The sequence below is a fragment of the Artibeus jamaicensis genome, unplaced genomic scaffold, assembly GCF_021234435.1.
Source record: "Artibeus jamaicensis isolate MK-2021 breed Jamaican fruit bat unplaced genomic scaffold, CSHL_Jam_final scaffold_1019, whole genome shotgun sequence".
Classification (NCBI taxonomy): Eukaryota; Metazoa; Chordata; class Mammalia; order Chiroptera; family Phyllostomidae; genus Artibeus; species Artibeus jamaicensis.
In genome coordinates, this window is record NW_026522025.1 from 17,631,734 (window position 1) to 17,648,498 (window position 16,765).

General features: G+C 35.5%; 1 protein-coding gene across 1 annotated transcript in view; it reads left to right on the forward strand.

The window, feature by feature from the left end:
• LRRC7 (leucine rich repeat containing 7) overlaps positions 1-16,765 on the forward strand; it is a 491,093-nt gene that overhangs the window by 55,668 nt on the left and 418,660 nt on the right. The window lies entirely within an intron of this gene.

The following is a 16,765-nucleotide window of genomic DNA, read 5'->3' on the forward strand; positions in this document are numbered from 1 at the left end:
ATGCACTACCTCCTATGTAACAATAATATACAGTGATAAAGCATATTCAGGAAAACAAAATGGAAGTTTGTTTTTATTTAGTTTTGTTTTTTTACTTTTTTTATGGAATTTATTAGGGTGACACTGGTTAACAAAATTCTACACTTTCAGGTCCACAATTCCACAACACATCGTCTGTTCACTCTGTTGTATCTTCACCACCCCAAGTCGAGTCTCCATCCGTCATTGTTTATCCCACCTCTACCTCCCTGCATGAAACTTGTTTTTAGATGGAGAACTAATGAAAGACCCTGGCCTCTAACACTATGAGGGATCACTAGTTAGGATGTGAAGATGTTTACTATAGTGGGGGGTGGAGGGATGTTCCTTAATTAGACTTCAAGTCTACTAAGAACACTCTCATCCCAGACCCCCAGCTCCAGGCTTTGGGAAGTTCTCCCTTTCCCACTGGCCTCCATTGTCCTATCAGCATTGGCGTTGTGCTTACATTGGTGACAGCCTAATATACACAGCTTACTTCTGGCACATGCAAGTACTGGGGCCAGAGAGTTATTTTAAACATCTGACTCCTGGTTTCTTTGGACATACAATTTCCTTAGAAACTTAGTAGGCTTTTGATCTAGTCAACTCTATGTCAGTAACTACACCCAAAGTTCTAGCCCGTACATGCCAGTCTCCCTACTTAATGGTATCTACACTGGGCCATCACACATGGCTGGGGAGACTATCTGGAGTTGATCTTTGCTATAAGGACTAACACTTAGTGGGCTTTTGACTCACGGAGACCATTTTTTTGGTCTTATTTTCTTTGTTTGAAGCCTAGAAATAGTTGTCTTCAATATTCCTTCAAAGATTCAAATTAATGGACATTCCTTTCCCTGTCTTTTCTGTCAAAAAACCTGCCAGTTCTTGTTTAAGCTTATTTCTTTCTCATAATATTCTTCTTAAAAGAGCAGCAATAGCATCCAACATACAAGATCATATTGATTCTTTCTCATTACTTCCCCTAGAGCTATTGGCTTTGTGAGCAGGTGTGTGCTTTCCATGTTATCACTGGTAACAGTTTTACCAAATGTTTGAAAATGCAGAACAGAACTTTGCATCCTCAGAGCTCGGTTTCCTTGACACCTGTGGCTCAAACACCTAGCATTAGTTTAATGGCCCATATTTTGGTTTTTGTCATGGTAACACCCAACTTCAAAGTATCAATTTCTGCATCCACAAGGACATATTGCTGCAACAAATAACTCAACATTGAATAGCTTCAACAATACAAGTTTATTTTTTACTCAGGTCACAGAGCAATGTTCTGAAATTGTGCTCCATGGACTTTTGCAGGGGAGGAGAAGTGACCTATAAAGACAAAACTTTTTTCTTAGTAATTAGTAAACATTTTATACCCCTTTCAGTATGTTGCCATTTGCGCTGATGATTTTAAAAAAGCAATGATGAATAAAACCACTGGCAACTTTGCACAAACCAAAGCAGTGGCATCACACACATGGACAACAGTGTGATAGTTGCTGGGGGAGGGGTGTATAAAGGATTAAATGGTAATGAAAAAATACAATAAAGATTAAATTTAAAATAGCCATAAAAATAAAATAAAAGAACTTTAAAAAATTGTTAAAGTAGTAGTCAACTGTCTTCTTCACTGATGCTCGTTTGCAGTCAAAACATTATCAGTTTCTTTTAAAATATGCACTTCATAAAGAAAGAATACTTATTTCAATAAATCTTAAGTCTTTGAGTGCAAATCTTTTTCATATTGTACATGAAGAAATTCGAATTATGCGTAAAGCACTTCCGCTGCGCACCAGAGTATGACAGGTGTCTCAAGGGAAAGCTCTTGTTTCTGTTGTGTGAATTTCAAGCTGAACTTGACTTATTATTTCCTGGAGTATAATTTCTGCTTGGGAGAACAGACAACTTAGAGTTGGCTATTAGGAAGAATTTTTTCTCAAAAATTAACAAAGTGAGCCAATTATTTCAAAGACAATATTGTCAGTGATTATAGCAAATGTTAAAATTTAAGGTTTTGGGTGAAAAATTAAAATTCTGGAACATGTGTTTGTGTCACTATGAGCTTGAAGGCTTTCCAGTGTAGGAAGACATTTCTGATGAAGTTGGTGGTAACACTGATGTTATATAACAAAATGTTTTAACATTTAGAAATTATGTAAAACGCAATGAATCAATGTTTTCCAAATGACCAATGCTTGGTATTACAAAATTATGTATTGGTAAACCATCCATTTACAGTGTAAGATAGAGCCATGGATTTTAATGTAACAGAATATTAAAAGTCGACTGATATGATTTCAGGTTCTGTTTTGTAACAAAACTTTAAGAAACAAGCTTTTGTGTAGTATCAAAGAAAAAATGTGCAAAATCATCTTAAAATACTCCTCCTTTTTCAACTACTTATGTACATAAGGCTAAATTTCCTTCATTTGCAGAAGCAGATATAAAAATCTTGTTATATTAAGTGGGCATTAAAAAAATTGCAGAAATGTAAAGAATGCTACTCTTGTCACTATTTTTTTGTTTTTGAAATTACAACTATTTTTAATATGGGAAGTTGTTGATAATATTCCTTCCCTCACAAGGATTATTCTCATCATTTCCTATTCACTTCCATTTGATATTTGCTTATTTTGTAAATATGTGTCTTCTTTTTCTCTAATTATTATTTATTGAGCCCTTACTCTGAATTGGCCATGACAAAGTGATTTACTTTCATATTTAAATACTTAAAATAATTCTATGAGGAAGTGTTGCTGTCCCCATTTTACAGAAAAGGAAATCTCAGTGCAAGATAGTAAGGTAACTTACCCAACATCCTCTTATATCAGAATTCACACCTACCCCTGCCTGGTGTGTCTCAGTGGACTGAGTAGTAGCCTGCAAACCAAGGGTCACTGGTTCAATTCCCAGTCAAGGCACATGCCTGGGTTGCAGGCATGGCCCCTAGTGGAAGTGTGCAAGAGGCAACCACACATTGATATTTCTCTACCTCTCTTTCTCTTTCCCTTCCCCTCCCTCTTAAAAAAAATTCACATCTAGATTCATCCAATTTCACTGTGTCTGTTCTTTCCACTTTCATGTACTCTGTTATAGAAAAATATCCCAAATCAAAGTGTCGTCATCTGATTTTATATTATATTCTATTGGATTTTATACGTTTGCTACTCTAACTCAGATTGTTTGGAATGTTAGGATTTTAGGAAATCTTTGGAATTGAACTTAGATCATGTTCTTGACTCAGGTGCATACAGGAGAATTTTCTCACTACAAAATGTCCTGGCTGAAATATCATAGTTGTTTAATAATCACACTCAATCCCTTTACTAGAGAATGTTGCCTATTTTTGTACTCTTAAAGTGTTAGCTTGCAGATTGCCTTGTCAGGTTCTCTGATGTTTATTTGTTAAAAAAAAAAAAAAAAGAGTATGTCTGTCCCAGACTTTCTAACAAGTCTAGTATCAACCTCTCCAGCAATTTCAATCTTTGCAAGAGATAAATTTATCACCACCTCCCTTTTTTATTTGCTGCCATCTTACCTGTTAAGGATCTCATTGCCCTCCTCTATAACTGTTGCAATAAATATGAAACATATTTCACCTGCCTTTTATCTTTCTTTCTACTTGCCTCATTCCAAGTCTTCCCACTCATTGCTGACTGATGGAGTAATCCCTAACATTCAAAGTTAAATACCCCTCAGGTAGCTACTACTGAGTAGCAATTCTGACTTGGATTGTACTGAAAGCCTCTTCCTATGACTTGGCATGTCTTCCCCTACTGCCATGCAATTTTCATGAACACTCACTGGACTGGACCACTTTTTCTCTAACCTCTCTTTCAGCCCAAGCCTTACCTGCCATGCCTTTTCTTTTGTCACCAATGTTCTCTCGATCCTACTTATTCCTAATTAATGCTAATTAATTGATTTTTGAGTGTCTATCTGAGTCCCTAGCTTTTCCCAAACTTTGCCAGATTATTATATATAATCTTTCTTTCTAAGAACTCATTTTCTATTTGCATCTTTCTTAAAGCCTCCATCACGCTACATTCACCTTATCTGTTTGTGTCTTTGGATTCCTCTGAAATAAGACTCAGAAATTCCTTGAACAAAGAAATCTTGCTTTACTCGTCTTGATTTTAATAATGCCTTATGTATAAAACAGTGCTCATTCTGTACAACTGTGTGTCAGTATGCTTTCTGTCCATCAAAATTTACTAATTATCTAATATAGGTGGAATATTCTCTAAGAATTAACATCATATAGAAAGTAGATGATATTCTAAATTATTATTCAGTTGCCACTAATCTTAGGACATAAACTTTACTGTCCACATGTGGACTACACTTTCATTATATTTATTCTCCAAATGACTTGTATACATAAGACTTCTCAATTAGTTTGGGACCATTTCTTACATGTTAGTCTATTCAAAAAGGTCATGAAGAAACACAAATTGTCCTTTTTCTTTAACTTGAAGATAATCCATTATTCTATTTGGTCTTAGTATCTGTGATATAGACTTCAGGAGAGCCCATAGTTAACTCTATAACCAGAAGAGATGATAGATTTATACATTAATATCCAAAGGCATGAAACTTCTAGGAAACACTGGCTCTCATTGAAACGCAAGACCCAATTCACTGTTCAGAATGAAGAGATTCTGAAGAACTGTATGGAAACTCATTTTGAAGTGGACGTAGCAAAAAGAACTACAATGGATTTTTAAGAGGCTAGTGTTTCAGGAGAAAGAACAATACTCTAATCAAATGATTTGCTTATAGGAAATGAGTGTAGGAGAGATCTCCCCAATAATTCCCCATAAGACATCAGGGGCCACAGTGTTATTCAATTTAGGAAGTGAAAGCTGAAAACACTAATTATACTCAAGAATTAGAAGCTTACAGCTCTGTTAGAGGTGATTACTCTTTGTAGATGATAGGTTCAGAACTGGACTCCACTCTTTTCAAGGCTACATCTTGAGTAGTTCTTGGATCCTGATCTGCTCTCTCTGGCAGGAACAAATTGTCTGCTATTCCTGGAAGTGTTCAAGCATCTTTACAAATCAGAGTCCAGGTTTGCTGCCTCTTGGACATTTGAGCTTTTCACCCTTACCTTGACTTTGATCCAGTCAGCAGATAAAACTCTTCCCAACACAACTGGCAGTGGAAATGGACATTTGTTAAGGAACTGCAGCTGAAACTACAGTGATGTGCACTTATAAAACCTTCTGAAGGACAATTTAATTAAATAAAAATTCAATTGACTTAAATCAATACTTTTTGAATTACAGAGTCTAAATGGTACCACAAGGTAATAGATGTACTTTCTGTAGTCCTCAGTGATTTAGAGATAGAGTGGTTATCTACAGCATACATAAGCTCAATCAACTAAGATAAAACCAACAATTCTATCCAAATTCCAAAGATATGTAGTTTTGCTGAAAGAAACAACAGATGTACATGTCTAAGTAGGGCATTTAATTTCTCAGCCTAAATCAGCTACTTTACCAAAAAGTAGTTGATTTAAATATAAAGCTAAGACTTTATATTTGTGTAACTAAAAAACCCATAGCAGTGGATCTTCCCTAAGAGTGGAACACTTAGGTGTAAATTTAAACTTCTATTCTGTAAGAATCAAATGACTTCAAAAAATATAAAAATTGTATTATTTAGAGTCCTTTCGAAACTTACCAAAAAAGGATGGCTGATAATAGAAAGAATGCCTACTTAGAAAGAAAGCTAAAAACACAAAAGAAGCTAGCTACCACATGTATGTTCCCAATCGCATTTCTTTCTTTTTTTTACAGAAGTAATTATTTCATATATTTGGTATTTATCACTACGTGCATGCACTCATATTTAACTATATATGCTTGAATTAAAAACTGTAAATTATTTTTCTTCTTTTTTAATTTTTTTAAATTTAATTATTTTTCAAGTACAGTTTTCTGCCTTTTACTCCATTCCCAGCCCACCCCCCGTGCTACCCACCTCCCTCCCATTTCCACCCGCCATAGCTGTTGTCCATGCGTCCTTTATACTAGCTCCTCTAAAACCCTCCCCTTTATTCCCCCGAAATTCCCTCCCCTCTCCCCTCTGGTCGCTGCCCCCCCCCCGGTTATCCATTTCAGTGTCTTTGTTAAAAACTGTAAATTGTTTTTTATTGTTTTAAACTTGATGTAAAGAGTATATACCAAACATCCTTCCACAGCTTGCTTTTTCTGTTTGACCTTGTGAGTTTTACATTTTTAATCTATGTTCATAAAAAAGATTTCTTTTTTTATTGATGTTCAAGTACAGTTGTTTCCATTTTTCCCTCACCTTTATCCCCCACCCCACTGACCCTCACCTCATTTTTTAATTGGATTATTTATCTTCCAGGTATGGAGTCATTTGAGTTTTTTACATATTTTTGAGATCAAATCTTTTTCTGAGGTATCATTGGCAAATATATTTTCCCATGTGGTTTGTTTCCTTTTCATTTTGCTGTTTTCTTTAGCTGTGCAGAAGCTTTTTACCTTGATGAAGTCCCATTTGTTTATTCTTTCCTTTGTGTCTCTTGTTCTAGGGTAAAAACATTGTTGCATGGAATATCTGAGATTTCCCTGCTTATGTTCTCCTCCAGGACTTTTATGGTGTCCCGACTTATATTTAAGTCTTTTAAGTCAAGTTTACTTTTGTGTATGGTGTAACTTGGTGGTGAAGTTTTTTTTTTTTTTTTTTGCATGTAGCTGTCCAGATCTCCAAACACCATTTATTGAAGAGTCTATTTTTACTCCATTTTATACTTCTGCCCCTTTTGTCAGTTATTTATTGACCATAGCAACATGGGTTCATTTCTGGGCTGTCAGTCTGTTCTATTGATCTGTGTCTATTCTTATGCAAGTACCAGACTGATTTGATTACTGTGGCCTTGTAATATAGTTTGATATCAGGTATTGTGTATTCCATGTACTTTGTTCTTCTTTCTTAAAATTGCTGAGGCTATTTGGGATTGTTTATGGTTCCACATAAATTTTTGAAATGTTCGCTCTATATCTATAAAATATGTCATTGGCATTTTGATAGGAATTGCATTGAATCTGTACATTGCTTTGGGTAGTATGGACATTTTGATGATGTTAATTCTTTCAATTCATGAACATGGTATATTCTTCCATTCATTTGTGTCTTCCTTAAATTCTTTCTTCATTGTTAATTAGTTTTCTGAGTACAGGTCTTTTACCTCTTTGGTTAGGTTTATTACTAGGTGCTTTATTTTTGTTGTTGCTATAGCAAATGAGATATTTTTCCTGATATTTCATTGTTAGTGTGCAAAAATGCCTGCTATTTCTGAACATTGACTTTTTATCCCACTATTTTGCCAAATTCCTTATTAGGTTGACTAGTTTTTTGGTAGATTCTGTAGGGCTTTCTATGTACACTATCATGTCATCTGCAAGCAATGACAGCTTTATTTTCTCCTTTCCAATTTGGATGCTTTTTATTTCTTTATCTTGTCTGATCACTCTGGGTAGGACTTTCTATAATATGTTGAATAGAAGTGGTGAGAGCAGACATCCTTGTCTTGTTCCTGGTCTTAGTGGGAAAGCTTTTAGGTTTTGCCCATTTAATATAATGTAGGCTGTGGGCTCCTTGAATATGGCTTTCATTATGTTGAGGTACGCTTCCTCTACTCCCACTTTGGTGAGTGCTCTCATCATAAATGGGTGCTGTACCTTATCAAATGCCTTTTTTTGCATCTATTGATATGATATGTAATTTTTGTCTTTCCTTTTGTTCATGTGATATGTTTGTTGGTTTGCTAACATTGTACTATCCTTGCATCCCTGGGATATATCCCACTTGATCATGGTGTATGATCTTTCTACTGTATTGTTGTAGATGCGATTTGCCAATATTTTGTTGAAGATTTTAGCATCTGATGTTCATTGGTGATATTGGCCTGTGGTTTTCTTTCTTTGTAGTGTCTTTATCTAGTTTTGGAATTAGAATAATACTGGCTTCATAAAAAGACTTTGGGAGTCTTCCCTCTTCTTGGATTTTTTTGGAATAGTATGAGAAGGATAGAGATTATCTCTTCCTTAAATGTTTTGTAAAATTCCCCTGTGAAACCATCCAGTCCAGGGATTTGTATGCTGGAAGTTTTTTGATTACTGCTTCAATTTCACTAGCAGTCTGTTCAGGCTTTCTGCTTCTTCTTCACTCAGTTTTGAAAAACAATTACGTTATAAATAAGTGACCATTTTTTTCTGTTGATGGACAGATAAGTTGCTTTAATTATTGGTTTATTTATCAATAAAAAGTTATCTCTCTTCTATTATTTAACTATCAAAAGTCAAACAATTTTTTGACATCCAATCTCATAAAGCTAACTCTGTTACTCTAATGAGCATGAACAATGTTTCACTTATATTTTCATGTTTATTTATTAAGTACTTGTTAAATACTATACTTATTTTTCCACTGGATTTTTTGTCTTTTATTAATTTGAAAAATTAATTATGTAATAAAAATAAAACACTTTATCAGATAGGTACAATTGTTATTTTCAATTTATTATTTGATATTTTGGCTTTTATTATTATAACACATATACAACACTGAATGAACTATCACAGACAATATCACTGTAACTAACACACTAGTCAAGAATTGAGGACATTGGTCTCATCCAGGCACCTCCTCATGCCTCACCATCACCACTGTCTTTTTTTTCCTTAAGGAAATTACTAATTTAACTGCTAAGACTATATACGGTTGGTTTTGCCTGTTTTTCAACACCATAGAGTAAGACATACTTTTCTATGCCTTCTTCTTTTAGTCTATATTATATTTATGAAATGCAGTTTATCCATGTTCATTCTTCTATAGTTTCCATAATGTTTTCTATTGTTTAAATATACCTGCCTTTGTTTGTTTGTAATGGTGGTGAATTTTGTGTGTTCCCAGTTATGGCTACTATAAAAATATTTCGGTGAATATCACTTCATTAACTTCCTGGACATGTGCCACTTTTTGGGGGGTACAGACACCTAGTAGTCAAATAGCTTGATCATATGCTATATACATATTCGACTCCAGTAGATAATGCCAAAATGTTTCTCGAAGTTATTGAGCTATTTTCAGTCACTCTAATATTATGCTTCTAAATTTCAGATTCCACTTTATCCCCAAATAGAAAATGTTTAGCCATAAATCTAACAAAATATATATAATGTCTATACAAATAAAACTACAAAATTCTGATGAAATCAGATGTAAGCCAAATAGAGCTATATTCCATGTTTATTGATAGGAAGACTCACTATTGTAAAGATGTCAGTTCTCAAATTAATCTGTACATTCAACACAATCTTCATCAAAATCTCAGCAAATTGTTTTATGAATATTGACAAATTGAATACAAAGTTTATATAAGGATAGCCAACACAAAAATAAAGGACAAGTATGAAGTCAGAGGATTGGCACTACCCGAATTCTAACCTACTATAAAGCTACAGTAATCAGGACACTGTGGTATTGGTCAATGGAAAATAAAAGAGAACCCCAATATAGAGCTACACCAATTTAATTAATTTATTTTTGACAAAGCAACAGTAGGTAGAGCATCTTCAACAAATAGTTCTAGGACAACTGGATATCCACATGCAAAAAAATAAAAGAATCTAGAGTCTGATCTCATACCCTTTGCAAAAATTAACTCAAAGTTCATCATACACCAAAATGTAAATTGAAAACCTATAAAAGTCTCAAAGATAACATAGGATAGAATGTAGATGACTTGGGTTTGGTGATTTCTTTTTAGGTATACCACCAAAAGCATGATCCATAAGAGAAATAGTTTACAAACTGGGCTTCATTAAAAATTTTAAAAATACTTTGTTATGCAAAGGACACTGTCAAGAGAATTAAACACAAACCACAGAATGGAAGATACATTTGCAAAAAGACATATCAATAAATGACTGTTATCAAAAATATACAAAGAACTCTTGAAACTTAACAATAAGAAAATGAATGGCTTGATTAAAAAATAGAAAAAAGATCTTAAAAGACACCTCACAAAAGGACATACAAATGGCAAATAAGTACTTGAAAAGATATTCATCATATACCACTAGGAAATTGCAAATTAAAACAACACCGAGAAACCATGACATATTTTTTAGAAAGGCAAAAATCCAAAATTCTGGCAAACACCAAATGCTGGTGAAGTTGTGAAATAAGAACTCTCATTCATTGTTCATGGGAATGCTAAGTGCTACACCACTTTGGAAGACAGTGTGGCAGTTCCTTACAAAACTATGTTCTTTAACATAGTTAAAGTGATCCAGTAATCACACTCCTTGGTATAAGCACTCAAAAGTTAGAAATGTATGTCCACACAAAAACCTGCACAGAAATCCTAGTTGGTGTAGTTCAGTGAATTGAGTGGGGGCCTGTGAACCAAAGGGTCTCTTGTTGGATTTCCAGTCCAACCCAGCACATGCCTGGGTTGTGGGTCAGGTCCCCGGTAGGGGGCACATGAGAGGTGAACAGACATTGATGTTTCTCTCCCACTCTTTCTCCCTTCCTTCCCCTCTCTCTGAGAATAAAATAAATAAAATCTTTTTAAAAATGGCACAGAGTTGTTTATGACACCATTATTTATAATTGCCAAAACTCGGAAGCAGCTAACATGTAGGTGAATGTATAAATAAACCATGGTATATACAGACATTTGAATACTTACTTTCAGTGTTAAAAATTGAGTTATTTAATCATGACTATACATGGAGGAATTTTAAATGTACATTACTAAGTGAAAGAACTCATATGAAAAAGTTGCATACTATATGAGTCCGCCCATGTGAATGACCTCTAGAAAAGGCAAAAGTGCAGAAACACGGGAAAGATCAGTGGTTGCCAAGCTATGGAGGGTGCAGGAAGAGATGAACAGTCAGAGCACAGAGGATTTTTAGAGCAGCGAAACTATTCTAACTCTCATGTACCACGAGAGTCAATACATAAATGTATTATATATTTGTATTATACATTTATAGATAATACATAATATGTACTAGTATATGTGTTAAATATTTGTCAAAATGCATACATTGTGCAATATCAAGAGTGAATCATAATGTAAAGTATGGACTTTGAGTAATAAGGATGTGTCAACATAGGCTCATCAGTTGCAGCAAATATGCCATTCTGATGTGGGATGTGGATAGTAGAGGACACTGTAGGTAAGAGGAGAGCAAGGAATATATGGGAACTCTGTGTGCTTTCTGCTTAATTTTGCTGTAAACCTAAAAATTCCCTAAAAGATAAAATCTAACTTTGTAAAATCTATTGATTCTTCTCAAAACAGAATTATAAGAAACCATTGGCAACATTTTCAGCTGTATGGGGATTTTGTTTAAATTGCAAATAAAACCACTCATTAAGGTTGGTTGACAGTTTTATGTATTTAGTATAGTATTTTCTTCCAGCAGCAGGTAATTCACACCTTGAATTGTATTATCAGCTGGAAATATCAACTCTTTGTAACCTCACATTAGCACCTCACTCTCTGCAATCTGCCCTTCTCTAAAATCAGTCACTCAGCCCGTCACCTAGTCTTCAAACACATTGAGACTCCAACTCTTATGAGAACTCTACACATTCTATCAATTATGTCAACTTCATTTTGACCTACTTTTAACTACTTAATATGTCATGTTAACTGCTGTCTCTTCAAATATTCTCAATTCTTTTTTCTTTGTTCTTCTTATTCTGACAAGTTTTCTCTTGGCCTTCATTAACTGTGACCGATAGAACCCCATAGAGTCATCCCTTTAGAGTTAATATTTCTATGCATTTTACTAATATTCTGTAGTTCTCATTGTATACACTGGCTATTTCTTATCTTTTTTACTTCCCCCAAATCTAACTTGAGTACATCTTCTCCAATGCTCAGAGACTAAACTACTTTTCTTCTTAAAACTGTGGAGAATATAGACACCATCAGATGTGATTTTTCAATCTCTTGTCATCAATTCTATAATCATGCTCACATGGGTGACCGTCCTGTTCCTGCCTATATCACAGTTCTTAAAAAGTGACTCTTCTGCTCAAGCTTGGGATTCCATTGGCTTCTACCTCCACCTGTTACGCACAGTCTCTGTATTTCAACATCTCTCTATCGTTTCTTGCCCTCCTCACTTCAAATTCCACAAGTATCTCTCACTAAAAACAAACAACTTGCTCTCCATTGCTTTGGCTCCTGTCCCCTTTATCATTGATTTTTCTCTTTCTGTTTGCTTTGAACCTCTTAAAATGGTTATCTACTTTCCTACTGAGGACTTTTTCCCATGTTATGCTATTCCAGACAATAGCAAAATTAGAACATATTTCTGTAGGGCAGATTGCTCTTGATGGGTTATTGGATTTCAGTGCTTAAAGGCTTGATAGTGGACTTCCGCCAAGATGGAGGCATAGGTGGAAACATTGTGCCTTCTCACACAACCAAGTCTAAAAACAACAAAGTTTTAGCAACAAAATACGTAGCAAAACCACAGAAAATTGAACAATACGGGAGTCCAACAACAACCACCCACTCAGCCAGACTGGAACGAACAGATCAAAACATGGCTCAGGAAGAACCCAGAGCCTCAGAACCGATAAATCTAAGCGAACAAGAAATTGCCAACCTATCAGAGGCATAGTTCAAAACACTGGTGATCAGGATGCTCACAGAACTGGTTGATTTTAGACACAAATTAGAAGAACATATGAAGGCTAAACTAATAAAGGGAAATGCACAGGAAAGTAATAGTGATGGAAAGGAGACTGGGACTCAAATCAAGGGAGCAGACCAGAAGGAAGAAAAAAATGACCAAACAGAAAAATATGAAGAAACAAGAATTCAAAAAAATAAGGAGAGGCTTAGGAACTTCCAGGACATCTTTAAACGCTCCAACATCTGAATTATAGGGGTACCAGAAGGGGAAGAGGAGCAGCCACAAGTGGAACACTTATTTGAACAAATTATAAAGGAGAACTTCCCCAATCTGGCAAAGGAAATAGACTTCCAGGAAATCCAGGAAGCTCAGAGAGTCCCAAAGAAGTTGGACCCAGGAAGGAGCACACCAAGGCACATCATCATTGTATTAGCCAAGATGAAAATGAAGGAGAGAATCCTAGAAGCAGCAAGAGATAAGGGGACAGTCACCTACAAAGGAGTTCCCATCACACTGTCAGCTGATTTCTCAAAAGACACCTTACAGGCAAGAAGGGTCTGGAAAGAAGTATTCCAAGTCATGAAATCCAAAGACCTACAACCAAGATTACTCTATCCAGCAAAACTTTCATTTAGAATGGAAGGACAGATAAAGTGCTTCTCAGATAAGATCAAATTCAAGGAGTTCATCATCACCAAGCCCTTATATGAAATGTTAAAGGGACTTATCTAAGAAAAAGAAGTTAAAAAAAGATGAACAATGAAAAGACAGCAAACTCACAGTTATTAACAACCACACCTAAAACAAAAGCAAACTAAAAGGACAGCTAGGTCAGGAGTGGAAACATAGAAAGGAAGATCTCAAGGAGGGTTAGCAACAGGGGAGTGGGAGAAGGAGAAGGGGGGAGAAGGTACAGAAAATAAGTAGCATAGACAGTAGATAGAAAATAGATGGGGGGGCAAGAATAGTATGGGAAATATAGAATCTAAAGAACTTGAGACACATGGTCATAAACTAAAGGGGGTAATGGTAGGGGTGGTGGTTGCAGGGTGGAGGGGAATGAAGGGGGGAATAGAACAACTGTAATGGCATAATCAATAAAAAATTTAAAAAACAAAAACAAACAAACAAAAAAGGAAAATAGGTGGGGGGAGGGCAAGAATAGTAGGGGAAATATGGAATCTAAAGAACTTGAGACATGTGGTCATAAACTAAAGGGGGGGAATGGTGGGGGAGGGGTGTGCAGGGTGGAAGGGAACAGGGGGGGAGTAGAACTGTAATGGCATAATCAATAAAATATATTTTTAAAAAAGAAAAATAAAATAAAGGCTTGATAGTTATAGCCAAACTGCCTTTCAAAAATGCCTTTAACAATTACCAACCCATCAACAGTTCTATTTACTTGTACTTGCCACCATTAATTTGTTATTAATAACTAATTTTGGTTAATCTAAAGGCTGAATATTATACTTTGTTGCTTTAATTTTTTTCAGTTATGATATTGACATCCTCTCAAATATTCATTGACTATTTCTTTTTCTATGAATTATCTATTTATATTTTTAAACCTCTTATCTTTATGTTTCTAGGAGCTATTTATAAATTTGTACGATAAACACATATTTCATATATTTTCCCATTTGTATTATAAATTGACTAATAGTTATATAGCTAAATGTATATCATTTTGTTTACTGGCTCCCGGGTCGCATGCTACAAAAATCATTCCCTTTGAGGCAATTGTCTACATTGTCTTCACTTATCAAAACCCAGTTACACCCTAATCTATTACAGTGTGAGTTTTCTAACTTTATCACTGCACTGTCCTTGTTCTTGCCAAGGTAACCGAAGGCCGCAGTGACTACAACTTCATTAAATTCTCTTTACTGCTGTTTTATATGATACCATATCCTACTTATTTTTGCTCCTTGCTTTCTGACTACCTCTCAATCTTCACCCTTGTTTGACTCAAATTTCTTTGTTAATATTCTTCAGAGTTCTGCCATAGGATCTCATCTCTTCTTATTACACGGAAACTATGTCTTATAGCAGTAATAATCATCTCTGAGTTTGATGTTATGTTGACAATTTGGAGATGAGAATGGTGTTCCTGTACTGCCCAATATCATTGGAGTTAGTCTCTCAGAACTGAAAAGATCCTGCCTGGGCAGTTGCCCTTCTCTCCCTTCTCCATAAGGCCCAGAAAGAGCTTTGCACAAAGAACGATAGTGAAAAAGGGGAGTGAAGCTGCCATTTTTTAATCAACACTTCACTAATACCTATTGTCAGATAACACTCAATAAAGAGTTATCTTTGTTAAATTAGGGAATAGAGCCTTATGTAGATTTCTGCCACCACCTTTTCCTAAAACTATAATCCCTACATTTGTATCTTACCACACTCTGGCTAGCTGCTTGCAAAAGAAACACAGTGAACAGTTTCTCAGTTTGTTCACAACCTATTTCTGACTTCCTCACTTCAACTTGCAGTAGCTAGCTCATATATTCATGTTCACCTTGGATCTGTCTGATCATGCGTGTCTCCGACTCAAGTCACTCTGAAGACTCTCTGTTGACCTGAAGTTAAAATCCAAAACATGAATCATGGGTACAAGACTTTTTGGTTGACCACAGTTCCCAATATAGCATTTTTCCTTTGTTAGTATTTTTTTTTCTTTAAACTAGGTAGTCACTAGATAAACATGGGCAAAACATTTCTCTTTGAGGACTTTTTTCATCTGGGGAAACAAACAAAAAAAATGTCACTCAGAGCAGGATTGGGTGAATAGGGATAGTGAGGCACCGGAGTCATGCTATTTTGGGGAAAAACTGAACACTCAGAGTGGTCTGGGCAGGTGTGCTCATAAATCACCTACCATGAAAGGGGCTAATGTGTTGAAAGAGTCTTTAAAAAAATTCACTGAGGCCAAAAACAGCCTCTCACAACAAGGCCCGCTGGTATACTGATGCAGATGGCTTCCTAGACCACTCACATATAGCACAGGAAGCCTGTACTATAAGGGACCCACCCTACAGAAGATAATTCCATTTTCTGGGGGGGGGGTCCTTCTTCATACATTATTTCCAGAATGGAAATCGACACAAAGAGAATAAGTGACTTGTTAAGGTTACAGGGGTTAAAAGTGAAAACAAAATAACAAAGTATACTTAACCAGTCTTTTTGTAGAGCCTCCTTTAACCACCAAACTTTATTGTCATCCAGTTTTATGTTGATTTTGAGAATTTTTGGATAATACACTATGTGCACTCTGCAAAGATAGTTGAGATAGCCATTTAAAATGTCGTTAGTAGATTTTAAAAAATCTGTTTTCAATATTGCCCCGCTGCCCTGCTGTTTCCACCTATGCTCTGGTCTGAAAAATACCTCTTGGTTCTTGAAGAACATTGCTCTACATATCTAATTTGTGATTCTGTTGAAACTTTGTATCTTTTTTGCTTTCTGGATGAAGGGTGAAGGCAAATCTCACTCTCTTCCAACCTAAGAGTTCTGTTATAAGCTGTGTATTATTACTGCGTTATACCTATAGCATCCAAGTTGTCCTTCTCTCTCTCAGCTTTCTGGCTGTATGCCCATCATTCCTGTGACACCTCTCTTAGGATACTTTGGGATTGTTACAATACAACCACTGGCACTTCAGCCTGTGAGAACATGGCAGGTTATGGTTTTGATGCTTTAGGATGGTCACAGAAGGCCTGTGAATCTAGCAGTGTAGACAGAGACTTGGCTTAAGATTGAGGTAAATATAATAGAAAATCTGACTGGAGAGGAAAACTTAGGGGTGGGGAGGGAGGGTGTCTGACATTCAAGCATTTAACTGTGTTTGCTTTAAGCTGAGTGAATACGATTAATCTTTAATTACTAAAAGACTAAAAGAAAAATATTACAACTACTTTTAATTAATTATGGAAACCATTATGGGGATAATCATTTTTGTGCATTGAATTAATGAGGTAAAGCAGTAATTATAAGAATCTACAATAGATAATAAAGATAAGATAAAAAAGGAGAAATCA